Source organism: Hemibagrus wyckioides, linkage group LG18 (genome assembly GCF_019097595.1).
Source record: "Hemibagrus wyckioides isolate EC202008001 linkage group LG18, SWU_Hwy_1.0, whole genome shotgun sequence".
Taxonomy (NCBI): domain Eukaryota; kingdom Metazoa; phylum Chordata; class Actinopteri; order Siluriformes; family Bagridae; genus Hemibagrus; species Hemibagrus wyckioides.
The window spans coordinates 15388156-15406182 of NC_080727.1; the positions used below are offsets into that span (position 1 = coordinate 15388156).

General features: G+C 42.1%; 1 protein-coding gene across 2 annotated transcripts in view; it reads left to right on the plus strand.

The window, feature by feature from the left end:
• The window catches only part of LOC131369202 (E3 ubiquitin-protein ligase UHRF2-like), a 48270-nt gene that overhangs the window by 1970 nt on the left and 28273 nt on the right, over nt 1-18027 (plus strand). The gene's annotated exons all lie outside the window — the stretch shown is intronic.

Genomic DNA, 18027 nt, shown 5'->3' on the forward strand with positions numbered 1-18027 from the left:
GTAACAAAGTGCTGATACTGGAGACCCCTTCTATAAACGTTACATAAATGTCTTTTAAAAGAAAACTACCTTACAACAACAGTCACACACATTTTTGATCTGTTTAATTGGTGCATCCACCATACCACTCCCTGTGAATAAGTTTTTCCGTTTAAAATGATTGTGATGAACAAATAGTAAGGACTGGGATAACTGGATCAGAGCATCTTCAAAACTGCAGCTCTTGTGGGGCGTTCCCAGGCTGCAGTGGTCAGTATCTATCAAAAATGGTCCAAGGAAGGAACAGTGGTGAGCCGGCAATGGGGTCATGGGCAGCCAAGGCTCATTGATGCATGTGATCCGATCCAACAGATGAGCTACTGTTGTTGAAGAAGTTAACGCTGGTTCTGATAGAAAGGTGTCAGAATACACAGTGCATCACAGTTTGTTGTGTATGTGGCTGCATAGCCACAGACCAGTCAGAGTGCCCATGCTGACCCTTGTGCACTGCAGAAAGCAGCAACAATGAGGATTAGAATTGGACCACAGAGCAATGGAAGAAGGTGACCTGGTCTGATGAATCACATTCTGCAGAAGGTCCTGTGAAGTGTTCCCATTATGTAGTGATCAGTATGTACCAAAAGTGGTACCAAAAGGAAGGACAACCAGTGAACTGAGGACAGGGTCATGAGCGGCCAGTGCTTATTGATGTGTGTGGGGAGCAAAGGCTAGCCCAACTGGTCCGATCCACAGAAGAACTACTGTAGCACAAATTGCTGAAAAGTTAATGGTGGTTATATTAAAAAAAGCTATCAGAACACAGTGCATTGCAGCCTGCTGCATATGGGACTTCGTAGCCACAGGCCTGTTGGAGTTCCCATGTTGAACCCTGTCCACTGCCAAATGTGCCTAAAGTGGGCATGAGATGTATTAGAATCTGACCATGGAGCAATGGAAAAAGGTGTCCTGGTCTGATAAATCACATTTACCTGGGGAAGACATGGCACAAGGACGCACTATGAGAAAAAGGCAAGCTGGCAGGTGCAGCGTGATGCCCTGGGGAAAGTTCATGGAAACCTTGGGTCCTGGCAATGATGTGGATTTTACTTTAAAATGTACTACCAACCTAAACATTTTTGCAGACTAAGTACACACCTTCATGACAACATTATTACCTAATGGCATCTTTTAGCAGGATAATTAGCCCTACTACCCTGCAAAAATTGTTCAGGAATGGGTTGAGGAACATGACAGTTCAGAGTGTTCTTGGCCTCCAAATTCCCAAGATCTCAATCTCAACCTTGTATCTTACAGGATTTAAAGAAACTGCTGCTAAAGTTTTGGTGCAAGATAAAGTACTCTTGTAGAGATTACATTACAGGCATTTGGCAGACACCAATGTCCAGAGCAAAATACATTTTTAACTAAGCAATTACAGGTTTTGGGCTTTGCTCAAGGGCCCAGCAGTGGCAGATTGGTGGACTTGAAACTCGCAGACTTCCAATTAGTAGTTCAATGTAGTAGTTCAACCACTAAGCTATCAGATCTTGTGGAGGTCATACCTTGACAGGTCAGAACTGAAGACCACATTGGGTTCCACTCCTCACAGCCAAGAACAGCAATCTAAGGCATGGGGCACAGATTCACCCAAACTTGTAATTTCAACCATATATAGCTGACGCAGTATATAGTGAAATGAAACAATGTTTGTCTAGGACCCTGGTGCTACATAAAACAACACAGAAGGCTAAGTTATCCTAGCCACATAAAGTGCATTGTGTGCAAACAGTGCAAGACAAGACAGTGCAGACAGACAATACCAAACACCACAGGACAGATATAAATAATAGTGCTGATCAGTATACAGTTCGTTACAGGCAATTGTGCAAAGAATAATGATTCTTGTAAACATCTGATGCATCTTAGCAGCAGTCAGTAGCAACAGTAATGATCAGTGATAGCATGATAGTGTGTGTGCAAAAACAGCATATAAACAGTGTTTATATTAGTGGTGCTGTAAACATAGATGTATATTGAATGTAAGTGTGCAGCTGTGTCAGTTCTATTTATGGGTATTGAGAAGTCTGATGGCTTGAGGTAAGAAACTGTTTGCACAATCTCAGTCTGGTTGTGAGGGCCTGAATGCTTTGTTACCTTTTTTCAGATGGCATGAGGGAGAAGAGTGTGTGGGGTCAGCCACAGTGCTGTTGGCTTTGTGAATGCAGCATGTGGTGTAAATGTCTGTGATAGAGGGAAGATAGACTGATGATCTTCTCAGCTGTCCTCACTATCCCCTACAGGGTCTCGCGATCCAAGACGGTGCAATTCCCAACCCAGGCAGTGATGCAGCTGATCAGTGTGCTCTCGATGGTACCTCTGTAGAACATGGTCAGGATAGGGGGAGGGAGAAGGGCTTTCCTCACCTTTTGTAAGAAGTAGAGATGTTGCTGGGCTTTCTTGCTGGTAGAGCTGGTGTTGATTGACCAGGTGAGGTTCTCCACCAAGTAAACAACAAGAAGTTTAGTGCTCTTGACGATCTCCATGTAGTATTCATCGATGTTCAGCAGGGTGGTTGCTCTGTGCTCTCCTGAAGTCAATAACTATCTCTTTAGTTTAGTCAACATTCAAAAGCAGAGTGAGCAGCAGTGGACTAAACACACAGCCCTGAGAGGCCCCACTGCTGAGAGGCCCCTAGTCACAATGTCTAGGATCCAGTTGCAGAGGAAGGTGTTCAGGCCCAGCAGACTCAGCTACTCAATCAGGTGCAGAGGAATGAGTGTGTGGAATGCTGAACTGAAGTCTGTAAACAGCATTCGTATGTAAGTGTCCTTTCTGTTGAGATGTATAGGGGCCAGATGGAGGGTTGTGGCAGTGGCATCATCTGTGGAGCAGTTTGGACAATACGCAAACTGCAAGGATTCCAGTGAAAGTGGCAGCAGGGTCTTGATGTGCCTTATGACAAGCCTCTCAAAGCACTTCCTAACAATGGGTGTAAGTGCATCAGGACAACAGTAGTTGAGGTAGGACACTGTTGACTTCTTCAGCATGGGGACGGTGGTGGTGGACTTTAGCATGTAGGAACAACAGTGCTGCTCAGTGAAATGTCGAAGACATCCACTAGCTATTCTGCACATTCCCTGAGCACTCTGCTAGGAATTTTGTCTGGTCTGACAGACCTCTGTGGGTTTACTCTGCATAGAGTTCTCCTCACATCATCTGTGGTTAGACAGAGCACCTGGTCATTTGGAGGAGAGATTGTCTTCCCCGCCGCCACGTTGTTCTGCACCTCATACCGAGTGTAGAAGTCATCCAGTGCATCTGGAAGGGAGGCATTATTATCACAGGCAGGTGAAGTTGTCCTGTAGTTAGTGATTGTCTGTATGCCCAGCCACATGGACTAGGTGTTGCCACTGTCAAGTGGTTGTGGATTCTCTGGGCATGTGTGCTCTTTGCCTCTCTGATGGCGTTAGACAGTTTGGCCATTTCTGTTCTTAAGGCCATCTAGTCATCTAGTCTAGTGTCTGAACTTCAGCAGCACATGCACCTTTAAGGTCATCCACAGCTTGTGATTGGAGCGTGTGGTGATGGTCTTGGAGACAGTCACATCTTCAATGCATCTTCAAATACTCTTATTTCAATTGGTCTACCATCCGTTAACTTACAGCAGTTTCTAAAACCTGGACTCAAGGGAATTCCTGAGGAGCAACAAAGGACGCGACCCCAAGGAAGCAAGCCACTGTCAGGAACATGCTAACCTGCCTAGCATCCTGTTAGCCTCAGGGCCAGGGTAAAATTCAAGACGGACATTCAAGTCTGCAATCTCCTCTGCTTTACCGAGGCATGGCTGAACCCAGCGGCACTGGAGCACGCGTTCTTCTCGGTAGGCCACATGGACAGAACAGTGGAGTCAGGGAAGTCAAGGGGTGGAGTGTGACTGATGGTAAACAACAACTGGTGCGACTGACCATCAAATGTCTCCCTTTCTACCTCTGGAATTTTGCTCAGTCATAGTCAGTGCCATTTATATTCCACCTCAGGTGGACTGAGATACTGATTTATGGGAGATACTCACTCTGTATCAAACACAGTGTCATGACTCTGAGCTCATTGTTTCAGCTGACTTTAACAGTGCCAAATGTGCAGAGCCAAACTTTTACCAGCACATCACCTGCGCCACCAAAGGCAAGAGGACACTGGACCATGCCTAGGTAGAAACAAAGGCTCAAGCAGGAAGCTCTGTTTCAGAGGGAAGTTGCGCGCTGGACGGACCAATTGGTGGCCACTCTGCAGGATGCTGTGGATGACACAGATTAGGACATATTAAAACATATGTGTTTTAAGGAGTCTGTGGCAGGGACTAAGAACTATACAAAACACCATCCTTCAGAAGGTGAATGCAGAGGCTTCTCTGGTGGACAAGCTAAACACCTGGAATGCTTGCTACAAGACTGTAGCGTACAGCACTAACAGCATTAGCAGTGCTAATAACATTACAGGCAACATGCATGCAGACAGTGCCGGAGCGGAAAAACATTCATCAATTCGGCGCACAATATCAGGAAGGCATTCAGGCATACCAGGAAGGCAGCAGGACCAGATGGCATCCCAGAACGGGTCCTGAGAGCCTGCGCTGACCAGCTAGCATCAACCAGTGTTCTAGTGTTCACCAAGATATTTAACTTCTCTCTAGAACAGTCTACAATCCCCACGTGCAGTCCTTAGCCCGCCTGCCTCAATGACTATCGGCCAGTTGCCCTGACCTCCGTAGTGATGAAATGCTTAGAAAGTCATGGACTTCATCACTTCTTCAACACTCTATTGAGGATGCCATTGCACATCTCCATTACACAGACCTGAACCACCTGGACAGCAGAAAAGGGAATTATGATAAAATGCTGTTTGTAGACTACAGTTAGAGTTAAACACCATAATTCTCTCCATACTCACTTCTGGTTGGAGGTCCTGGCATCCTGAGCCAAACCATGAGTAGATAGATCTCCAACTCCCTGACAGACCACAAACATGTTTCATCTTTCCTCATCCTCAGCACTGGAAACCCCCCTTAGGGTTGTGTTCTGAGCCCTCTGCTGTGCTCACTGTACACATATGACTGTGTGCCCACTTCCAACTCCACCACCATCAAGTTTGCTGATGACACAATTGTGGTGGGCCTGATCAATGACAACAACAAGATGGCCAACCTGGAAGAGATTAAAAACCTGGAGACTTGGTGCCAGGAGAACAATCTCCTCCTGAACATCAGCATGACAAAGGAGTTAGTGGACTTCAGCACAAAGCAGGAGAGGAACTACCAGCCACCTAATGATCATCGGGAGCCTAGTGGAGAGAGTGGACTGTTTCCAGTACCTAGGTGTCCACCTCATGCTGGAGCTGTCAAGGTCCTGTCACATCAGCACTATGGTGAAGAAAGTCTGGCAGTGTCTATACCATCTCAGACGCTTAAAGGACTTTAAACTGCGATCTCAGGTGTTAAGGACATTCTACACCTGCACTACAGAGAGCATCCTGATGGGAAATATCACAACTTGGGTTGGGAACAGCACCAAACAGAACAGACGAGCTCTCCAGTGGGTGATGCGATCAGCTGAATGTACCATCCGAAACCGAGCTCTATGACTTCTACAGCAAGCGGTGCTGGACCAAGGCCAGAAAAATAGTGAAAGACCTCAGCCATCCCAACAATGGACTCTTTTCTCTGTTGCATTCCCCCAGGCCATTTGGGCTATCAACCAGGAAAACACCTAGAGCCTGAACCTTTTCTGGACATTGCCATAACACCCACTACCTCAGCCAGACTTTTGCACAGTAGCACAATTTGCACTACAGGCATGTTGTTGTACTTTTCCAATATATTTAACATTCAATATTCATACAACATCACTGTTACATATACAGATCTAATCACTGTATTCAGATATTACCTTTTCTATGTTTTATATATTATTATTTTCTGTTGCAGTTTTACACCATATTTTCTCTATATACCCTATAAGTCATATTAATGTTAAATGGTTCTATTTTTAAAGCATTTAACTACATGTTGTACTGTCTATGATTGGGTATGTAAAATTTGGCAAATTTGATTTGGCTAATACCATCACTATAAATATTGTGCTATAGGGTACTCTCAGTGGCAGGGACAAAGAGAATGGTAACAACTGAGTGACAGGTGAATGTCACCAAATACAGGAACCTCCTTGAATAAAACCTACCCCAGAGCACACACAAACTCCAAGTGGAATCACAATTCACCTGTCAACATGACAGTTTACCTAAGCATACAGCTAAAAAACACTGGAGTGGCTTTGGGGCAAGTCTCTGAATGTCCTTGTTTGCCCCAGCCAAAGCCCAGACTGAAACCCCATCAAACATCTGAGCTAAGACCCGAAGATGGCAGTTCACAGAGGTTAAAAAGATCTGCCACGAAGAATGAGATAAAGTGCCCATGATCACATGTGCAAAGCTTGTAGAGACTTGTAGTTGTTTCTGCGAAACGAGCTCATGCAAAATATTAGATATAAAGGATATAAATACTTGCTATGAATAACAGATTTCAGTGTTTATTCTCAAAACTCACTTTAAACATGTTTTCGTCTCATTATTGTGGGTGATTACATGTAGATTGACGGGTAAAAATGGCACAATAAAGTGTGCAGATAATAAATTGTGTATATACAGACAGGCGACAGATGATCACAGGTAGGTGTTTATTGTTTGCTCCATCAGTAAAAACACATCCCGAAGAAGCCACAGCTGGATACAGTGTTGAGTGTTGCCATGCAGTGCACTGACTGACTGACAGCCTATAGTATCAGTTTCAATGTAATCAATCTATTACAAAAAATCAGAATCTTATGTAGTTAACACCGCTGTGATATAAAGTGATACGAACACTGACATGTACAAGTGCTTTTATACTTTTATGCACTCATAGAACAAGACTAACCCAATCAGATTGGTGGAGCTAAAGAAACTGTTGTATAAATGTATATTATGTATGAAATAAAAATATTCTCCATTAACTGTCACAGAAAGCGAGGGCGTTTGTGAAAGCATCCCTGCATGAGACAAGAGCCCATGAGATTGGGGGAGGTGAGCTCGGCTTCCTGGAAGTGCTGGTTAACGTCAGAGAGCTCAAAACACCTGTGCAGATTCATGTGTCATTTTGGGGGGAAAAATGATGTATTTTTGGGATGTTTTTGTAGCGCTACTATGATAAATGTAGGTATCATGGCAGCGTAATACTTTTATATTACTTAATCCTTGATGTTACTATAGTAAAAGATAACACAAATGAATGAGTGCATTAACATACACCTGCACCTTTGTTAGAGCTGCTCTTATTAATCTGATCAATCAGAGTCAAACAGTGCTGTAACATAAATAACAATAGGATACAGGACTTATAACACTGTTATTCAGCACTATTATGCCTTACCTATTTATAATAATGTTATATTGTACCTGAAAACTAACACTGTTTTTTAACATATCACTGAGTTTTACTGTGATTTTATGTCCAATTCTATTCGTCAACGTTGTATACAAGTTTTGCATCACAATAATCAGCATTTTATAAGTATAGCTAAATGAGCACTGTATCTGACAGATAACTGATTGCAGTATTGGGATCGATGTATCCCAGGTTCGGCTTTGTTAAGGGAATGAACACTGACAGTACACAGAGAATTTGAGATCATCAGCCACATCTTCCTAGCTTGAGTAAGAAGATATTAAAACAACCAAACTGCGAATATTATTCCACTCACTAGCTCTTTCTCTGACTCAGTGCTGCCTGTAAACCAAAAAATCTAGAATATGTAAGACTGTCTGCTGCTGGTTGTCACACCGTGCTTCTGGTCTCTAGCATACATTTTCTCCCGCTTTGCCTTTCTGCATTGCTCAAAGGTTTCTGCTCACCACTGAAGCGAGTACTCTTTGTAGCCGGGGGACTTTGCCAGACGCTGAGAGAGCATTTCACCGCATTTCTCTCTGTCCCTCAAGAAATGACTCACCCCATCTAATAAAACTTCTACAAAGAATCTGTAAACTGGATTTTGTTTAACGTCAAATCAGCACAAATATCATTTGTTTAAAAGTGACCTGGATTTTACAGTGCATCAAATCAATGGTCAATTAAAAATCTAAAACATGTTAACAGGAAAAAATGTTAATTTAATGCAACCGTGGTAATTTTGTTGGAAAAATAAAGTGTAAAAGAAAAACATGATCAAAATTAAATAATAATTACATAAATCACTGCTGTATGCTAATACTTTGTGGTTGGAAAATGTGCTGTTGTAGTCCTGAAACGCTACATAACTATCAGCTACAGTCAAAAAAATTTTAGTAAGCTAAATTAGCTTTTAGTAACTGCTTCATTATGGTCAGGGTCTCCGTCAATCCAGAAACCTATTCTGGGAACACTGGGTGCAAGGTGGGCAGATTCACCCCAGATGAAATGCAGGGCACATTCACACCTAGGGGCATTTTAACATTGTCCACCTACCTGCATGTTTTTGGAGAGTAAGAGGAAACTATAGATCTTGGAGGAAACCCATACCAACACAATGAGAACATGGCCCAGACAGTAACCTGAGCTTGGGAGTGAATACAGGACCCTGGAGCTGTGATGTTTTGCTGCCATAGAAAAAAACTGTGTTTTGTAATGTCAGTGTAGTTGGGTTTAGCTAACTGGAGCTGTCGTAACTGATGAGCCACTAAAATTAATTTTATGTAATTAAATACACTATATGGGCAGATGTTTGTGACACATAAGGTAGGAGTTGAAGAACCTGAGTGGCCTGTAGAAAGCCCTGACCTCAACCCCTAAGGAATACCTTTGGGGTGAAAGATTGTAAGTGTAAGTGTGTCTGTTGATTAATCTAAAGTAACTTGTACTTGTATATACAGCATCATTTAAAGGTAAGAAGTGCTGCTTTGTTTACTTCTGATGTTGTGTGTAATGGTGTTGGTTTGGCATTACTTTGTAGACTGGGAAGGAACTCGTAGCTGGGAAAATGGTAATAATTTTGCGGTCATAAATGTCGTGGTAGAGTTGAAGTAAGAATGACACGTGATGTTAAAAGCAAGATTATCAAACTACTTTTGGTCCAAAAATATGCTAGGGTTGCTACTTCCTGAAACCGCTCTCTTAGGGATGAAATTGGGGTTTTCTGTTTTTGAATGTAACCTTAAAAGTGCTAAGTGCTCAAAATGTATGTCCTGTTAATTAAACATAAACAGATGCTGTGGCAGCATGGGTGGGGTTGAAGACAGAGAGAAGGCAGTTGAACACAACACATCTTGTGTAATTACTGCCAATTTACTTATATGTTTTTTTATAGCACCATTGGTGAGATCAAGACACAGAGCTGGCAAAGTTGGTACACAACACACACACACAGTGTGATCCAGTTAGAATTGAACTTGAACTTGAATAAAGGGGAAGCAGTGAACTAGTGCAATTATTTGGTCTTGAGTAAATAAAAACTGTGCTTTAAAACATGATAACTTGATGGCCGAGGAAAATTCACTTGCCCTCACCCTGGGTTCTACAGTGGCGCTGAAACCTGGGAGGTTCAACCGCGCTCAATGGGATAATTAAGGTATCTTTTCAACCTCCACCAAAAATAACATCAGGCACTCATTGACAAGCGCCAGCATTGCTTAGAAGGATGGATAGGTGCTCCCGATGCTTCTGCAACAAAGAACTCCTCCAGCTGCAGTCCCTCCATCCACAGCTTCACATGTCAGCTGAGCCATAATGCTAGTGTCCTCCACAGATAGGTTGTTGTGGAACTTTTTGAATGCACAGCACTTGCACAAGGATGGCTGGAGAATGAGTGGGCCCTAGCCCTCCTCCCCTTGCTGTCAGTGAAAACCCAATACTCTGCCCAGTAGCTGCCACCATACATGAATGTGAATTACTTGAGCATCAGAAGTGTAGTACTGCAAAGGGTTGACCAGTTCCCTGACACTCTGACCTTGCCTTCTCCCACTGCCTTTCCACAGGCAGCCCCATCTGTGCCCAACCTGACCACAGCAAAGCCTGTACAGGTTTGCTGGTGCTGCAGATAATCCAGGCATTTCCTGGATCAGTGTTACTTCATGGACGTGGGAGAACTCATTTGGGTCCCTGACATGCCTTAGGTCTCCGCAATCAAACGGCACCGTCCGTGCACCCACTGTGGGAATTCCCTTTGGGGATTTTCCCTTGGAGCAGTGACACAATGAAACCCTGATGCATGCCTTCAAGAAAGTGAGAGTAATTGATAGTCAGCGAATTCAGCAACATGTTGAATTATCCCAACAGTACTTCAAAAATAGGCTATATTGAGTGTTGAAAGACACTCAAATGAAGGACGACCCAACAGTTTTTCGTGCTTTTCCATGTGGCTCATCATAATACCATGGCTAGGCATTTAGGGCAGGATAAGCCAGGAAACCATCTTGTGGCTGTTTCTATTTCCTGGGTATTCGCAGGTTGGGTCTGGCATGTCGGGGAAACGTCAGCTGGTGAATCTGCTAGCCATCACAAAAGAGCCATTGCACACATTAATCAAGGTTCCTCCTTGGAACGAAATGGTTTGTATATTGCTGGGCCATTAGATCAGAGTGCCCAAAGGCATCAGGGTCTGAAAGGGTCCCAAAGGAGATTCTGAATGACTAACGCATCTTTCATTTCACCCAACTCTTTGTGAATTGTTTAAATTATTGGGGAAATCAATTTCCAACAGTTTTTACCACCCGAAAACAGAAGTTTCTTTGTGATGATGCTTTGAATTGGTATAAGTTATTTGCAGTACAAGAGGTCCCACAAACCTCCACAGGGTTCTTCCCTATTTGAATTACTGTCCAAGTGCAAGCCCTTTGGCATTTTGGACAATATTAAGGAAAAGCAGAATTTGCATCAGGCCCAAGAAGCTGGAAATTACAGGGATTGGAGCAACCCAGTGGTGTTGGTGCCTGAGGCTGACGGGTTGGTCTGTTTTTGTGCGAATGTTAGAAAAGTCAATGTGTGTCTAAATTTGATGCATACTCAATGGCATGCATTGATTAACTTCTTGATTCAGCCTCACCTCACTTTTATTTACACTGGTTTAACCAAGGGTTATTGGCTGCTTTCCTTGACTCCAGTATCTTGATGTCTGTCAGATTTTTGCAGTCTATTTGGGCTTCACCATTTTGTCACAGTTCTGTTTGGGCTGTTTGGAGCACCAGCTGTATCATGTACAAGAATACAACACCCAGGCAGCACATATGATGCTGTATATCTTAATAATATAACTAATAGTACCAATTGTCAGCAGCATTAACAACATCTAAGCTTTTCTGAGATCCTTGAAATGATCATAACTCAAATGCAGTATGCAGCAAGAAGTATGCTGTTGGACATGGGGAAGTATGGTGTCTGGGCTTACACCAAATTGGACAAGAAAGCAGTGACAGCAGCCTGCCTGAGACCCCAGTCAAAGGGGGGCAAAGAAGTTCTAAGGCCTGGATGGCAAGTATTGTAGTTTTGCACCATTTATCAGACATCGCCAACCCGTTGAATGACCTCACTGTATAGGGAAGTATGGATGGTACAATGGCCAGAGCCATGCAAGCAGGCTTTCTGCCAGGTAAAAGCAGTTTTGCTTGGGGACCTCCTGAATCTCTTCTGACTTTTCCTTGTTCTACAGATTTATGGGTCAGACAGATGCAGGGGCTGTTTTCTCCTATGTGGTGTAGAAGCATCCAGTGCTGTACATTAGTTAAAGGCTCTAAAAGAGCGTAAGTATGCAAGATAGAGAAGGAGTGTTTGGCGGACAGTCCTCACCCACTGATACTACCTAATGGGCTGCCCCTTTAGACCTGGTTCAATGCTCCGATGGCTCCACTGCATGAAGGAATCCAATGGGTTCATCACACGTTGATATCTGGCAATTCAGCCATTCAAGTTTGGAATGGTCAACGGGTCGGGGGTGCACATGGCTGTGGCAAATTTCCTAGCATGCCAAAGCCTGGGGGTTGGGGGTGGCTGGAGTTAGCTTCATTTGGGGCGGGGGTATGGTGGAGCATTGTTGGCTCACAACATATGCGTGCATGGAATGTGATCCAGTTTGAAGTGAGCTTGAACGAAGAGGAAGTCATGAACTTTTGAGACTGTATTATTCTTTAGTGCTATGTTAAGTAAATGAAAAGTTTGTTGAAAAGCTTGTTTGAGAAAATAAAAGCTCAGAGAAATTCGCCTTCCTTTTTCCTGTGTTCTCTTGCACGCACATGTACTAGGTTCTACAGACACATCTATGATTAACTAATAACAGACTAAATAATTTCTTACCCAGTCTGAACATACAGACTTTTATGAATCATCTACAAATTGAGCAGTTCTCTTTAAAGAAGTGCCAACTGGGGGATGCATTGTAAAAACACACACCCTTTTAATCTTTTTATATGTATTTAATATAGGTGGAATACAATGCCACTACCTTTATCTGTATCTTTCTTTATTTCTTCACCTGCAGGAAAGTAACCCCACCCCACTTGCACATCTCTTTTTGTCGTATCCTGTGGGATCCCAATCACAATGCACGCTAATCTCAACCACATGCCCTGTGAACCTCTCTGGCAAGTTTTCTAAAAACTGTAGTGTACCTCTGATTCACATCTGTATTTCTATCCACTTCCATCATAGTATCTGTTGATTCCAAACAATGCATTTGTTTTTAGTTTCTTTGTTTTGTTTTTTTTCTTTTTAACTAATGATGCCCTTTATAAAATACATCAAAATTCAGATAACCAATTTATTAACAAAATAGTCAGCAGTGTATATGCTGTTAGAAGATCATTCATTTTCTGTCAAATTTACACCTTACAGGATTGTGGTACACTTTTACTTTTGCAGTGCTTTACATTTATTCCCACTGAATTATTGAAAGGTCAAATAAATCCATCCCTACATGAGCTTTTCACCTGATTAATATAGCAATACAAGGCAAATATAGTACAATAAATATAAACAATGCAACTACAATACAATAAATATACTATAGTCAAAAATTCATGCAGTACAGAGAATCACACATAAATGATACTAGTGGTGACAAAATATACAAAAAAAAAAAAACCCACACAAAACCCGTACACAAAAAATAGAGAGGTCTGAATGTTGGAAGGGAATAAACAGTGAAATATCTGAGCTGTGAGTGTTTTGTGTAATTATGTTCTTGCAGTAAAGCGAACACATGAGAGTGGAGCTTCTCTTGAAGGAGGTTTATGGCATGGGGACATAAGCTATGTCAGCGGGTGAGAGAACTTCAGGGTTCTCTCCAGTTCTTGGTTTCTGTTATGATGGAAACAATCCTTCAAAAATTGCAGTTTGTAGATGGGGTGTGACGGGATGGCCGTGATTTAATAAAAATTACAGCCGCAGCTATGTCTGACGGTTACAATGTGCTGATGCTGTTAAACGTAATAAAGAGAAACGAGTAAATATAGCAGTTCAGTAGGTGGAGTTCAACTAATTCTTTCTTTATTTTACTTGAGTGGCTTATCGTCTAATGACGTTTTAGCAAGTACTCTTCTTGTCATAGCAGTCCTGAGTGCAGGCTGGATGATAACCTTAGCATTTTAGACGACATGGGCTTTTCACCCACTCGGCCGTTCACCCGCTATATAACACTATAAACATGCTAAATTTGGCTCATACTGATTTAAGACAATAGTCTGTAGTGTCTTTGCTGTACTGTTGTTCTTTGTAAAGATTTCATATACAGTACATTTAGTATTACATACTGTCTGTGAACGTGGTTCATGCAAAGCAGAACATTTCCTGATGAAAGAATTAAGAATTAGCGTTAACATAGAGTTTTTGTCTAGGAACGACATTCACTAAACATCATATTGGAAAAGTACTGTCAGGTATTTTTTTGAAGCCCAGCATGTTTGTTTTCTTCACTGTGAAAGTATCTGAGCTCTTACCATCTTCAGCCATGATTTCTGTTTTCAAACAGCATATGTCTGTAAGAAGAAGGCCCTTATAAACACAAATAAGCAGATTGTCGTAACCTACAGTTTCTCTAATGGATTATATCATGCTCTATGACTGTTGTACCTTTAATATGTTTTTTTTTTTATCTATTTATTGTTAGACTATAATAGATAGATAATAATAATGCAGCACAAGTTCCTGTGAATGAGTTAAAGGATAACATAGAAATGTGAATCTGTGATCTGCAGTAGAGGATTCTGAACGTCCTTTTAATACGCCTTTACTTTTCTACACCTATACATTTTAATACATTTCAATCCCACTGGGCATTACCCAGGATATTTATTTATTTAAAGGAGAGAATGGGTTGTTCCTCATCTAGGTTTTCTTCCTCATGTCGTCTCAGGGAGTTTTTCTCTTTCGCCACTCTTCGCTCATAAATGCTCCTTATGTGTTCAAACCTTCATCCAGATTTCTATGGATTGGTGACAGTTTTCCGTCGTACGCAAATGAAACTGAATCGATGTGAATGTGCAACATTCAACAGCTTGTGTGTTTCAATGGGTGAACTGATATTTTTACAGCGAAAATATGTAAAATCCGTACCGTAGCACCCAGACTCGTGCTTTGCTGTAAGCTGTGAATGCATACTCCCTCTAGCTAGCATATCCGTATACTGTGCAGGAGAAAACGAGATCCGATCACGACGTGAACAAGACGGAGACGAGAGCGAGTCCAAACCCCGAGTGAAACCCGACTGCTCAGTGAGCAGACAGCGATATTCAGCTACGTAGCACACGTTACTGCAGGCTGTAAAGCAGAGAGAGAAGGATTTAATTGTCTATGTCGCACGTTGTTTAATAATCAATCAGTTGTGTTTTATTACCCAGTTGCACTTTAGTACACCGTTGTGTCGATGTTGTATTGTTATTAGAACGTGACCTAATTCTTTCTCTCTTCCTCCTCTTCTTCTTCTTCTTCTTTTTTTTTTTTTTTTGTAATTTTTGTTCTTTCGCTTGCTTGCGCTCTGTCTGCCTGGTGGTGGGGGAGGGGAGCTGCTCCTCAAATTTCCCAGAATTCTCTTTTCCTTGAAGCTGAAATGGCGGTTGGGCACACACACATACACACACACATGCGCGCTTTGGCCTCTTTTTGTGAACTTGCAAGTCAACTCGTCAAACTAAGGCTACTGTGCACACGCACACACACACACGGGTTTAAGACAGGACACGTGTGCGAAAGCACTGAAATATAGTTGGGAAGAATTTAAATATTCTCACGCACACAGACACACACATACACACTCTAGCTTAAGACATTTGAGTGCAAAACACGCAGACACTCTAACACATACTTTGTAACACACACACACACACACACACACACTGATCCAGGAGAGCGTGATTGTGCACCAGCGAGCTTTTTTTTTTTTCCTTAACACATCGTGATGCCGTGTCTCGCTCTTAAAGAACCCGCCATTTTACCACTCGCGCAAAAACCACGGCGTGAAAACGGAGGGATGAAATGGAGGAGGAAAATACAGAGGAAACTGACGGGAGTGGAACAAAGAGATTAAAACCTGAGACCAGAGACTGAGGAAATTTCATTGGCAGTTAAAGACATACATTAATGTTCACTAACGATCAAATACTGGATTCATGAATTAATAACTGCCCTAATGAAAGGGGTAACCTCACTAACGAGGTACGGGTGTGTGCTTGTCAGTCATTAGACGAAGACGGTGCTCATTGCTCGCTCACACAAACACACACACACACATAAACTTAGCTACTGTAGTTGTTAATTAATGTATTTTTATACCTACAACATGCCCAACTAGAACCCCAATGTGTGTGTGTGTGTTTGTGTTTGTGTTTTTTGTGTATGTGTTTCCATAGCAACTCCTTGCCCTTTTTCTCACTATTGGAATATGTTTATGTTGGTAATATGTATTTATATTAGTACTATCCATTTGCCTTTATTCTCATTTCGCGGAATTAGTAGCATATACGTACACACACACACACACACACACACACACACAGGCATATATGAGAATGTGAGTTTGCTGAATAAAACTCTAATTTTTCAACTTCTTTCTTTCTTTCTTTCTTTCTTTCTTTCTTTCTTTCTTTCTTTCTTTCTTTCTTTCTGTCTGTCTGTCTGTCTGTCTTTCTGTCTATCTTTCTGTCTGTCTGTCTTTCTGTCTGTCTGTCTTTCTGTCTGTCTTTTTTTCTGTCTGTCTGTCTTTCTTTCTTTCTTTCTTTCTTTCTTTCTTTCTTTCTTTCTTTCTTTCTTTCTGTCTGTTTGTCTTTCTGTCTGTCTTTCTGTCTTTCTTTCTGTCTGTCTGTCTTTCTGTCTGTCTTTCTTTCTTTCTGTCTGTCTTTCTGTCTGTCTGTCTGTCTGTCTGTCTGTCTTTCTTTCTGTCTATCATTCTGTCTGTCTGTCTTTCTGTCTGTCTGTCTGTCTGTCTGTCTGTCTGTCTGTCTGTCTGTCTTTCTGTCTGTCTGTCTTTCTGTCTGTCTTTCTTTCTTTCTTTCTGTCTGTCTTTTGTTCTGTCTGTCTGTCTGTCTTTCTTTCTTTCTTTCTTTCTTTCTTTCTTTCTTTCCAAACGGTTGAACTTTCCCAGTCAGTCTGTGAAAAAGGGATGCAGTACCATTACCTGTATCCATTTAGTGCAACAAATCTCAGTATCTGTATTTGGATATAAGCCCTAAGCTCTTCTTTTTCTTTTTTCTTTTTTTTTCTTTTCTCCTTAATGGACAAACAATGGAAAAAACCTTGAGGTAAAAACGGCAGAAACGTCAGCATGGTGTGTGACTTACGGCTCTGACAGTTCCTCGACCCCAACTACTTCACTGCAGTTCATGTTCGGTCCGGAGACGTGCACGGGACGTTTATTTTAGCCGAGTCACTCGGTTATTTTCTGGCTATATTTCCTTTTTACCAGCTCACAGTATATTCTAACAAATTTAGATCGAAATATAAATGAATTAGAAGCCGATTTAAAGCACCATTTTTCCAACCAGGCAGTTACTAAGGGTGAATGAACGAACGCTGTCAGTGTGCCACATGTGTTAATGTGTAATGTTCGTATTAATGACCGCGGTCTTTGTTTGTCCTGCAAGCTGTAATCTGTCTGCTTGCTTGCACCCACATCATTTCTATTCGTTCTTTTTATCCCTGTTTTTCCTCTCTCTCTTTCTCTTTCTCTCTCTGTCTCTCCTGCTTTCTTTCTCTCTCTCTCTCTCTCTCTCTCTCTCTGTTATATCTCACTCCATTTTCTCGCTGTGGTTTTGGGAGCGTGTTAAGATGGCGGGTTGGTGAGAGTCTCTGCGCGTCAGAGCGATTCAGTGCGTCTTCTCCGTGCTCATTTTTATTTCTCTCTTTCGTGAGCGCGAGCAGTTCGCATTCAGGATTTCATATGAATGCTTTATGGTTGATTTTTTTATTTTTTTATCAACAGATACTCTGATTGCTCGTATATAAACTACTGAGAGGTGAAGCATGGGGGTGCGATAGATGGGGGAGGGGGGGTGGAACCGGGGTGGCACTGATCCTGACAAGCGGGGTAATAAAATAACATGGCGTCGTGAGCACTCAGCATTAAAGGGCTGTTATAGCGATGGCTGCACAGATAGAAAACCCTCACACACACAGCACACAATTTCACACAACTAAGTTTACAATCAAACAAACAAACATGATCATATGACCAGCAAGAGGTCCAACAGCGTGAAGGTTTCAGCTTAGATTTCTAGGAGAAAAACGGACAAAAGCGGGAGAGACAGACAGACAGTCAGGTGTCTCTCTTTGTGTGTTTGAGTGTCTCTCTCTTCTTTTTCTGTGTATCTGTTTTCTTCTTTGTGCTCGTGGAGTTGCTTCCTTCTCTGTATACTCCATTTACACACATACGCATAATCACAGAGAAAATGGCGATGCCGTCTGCTTCATGCTCGTCCCAGAGAGAGGGTTCAGGAAAAATCACACAGTTCTTCATGCACTGTTTCGCAATATGAACGCAAGCACACACACACACACACACACACATA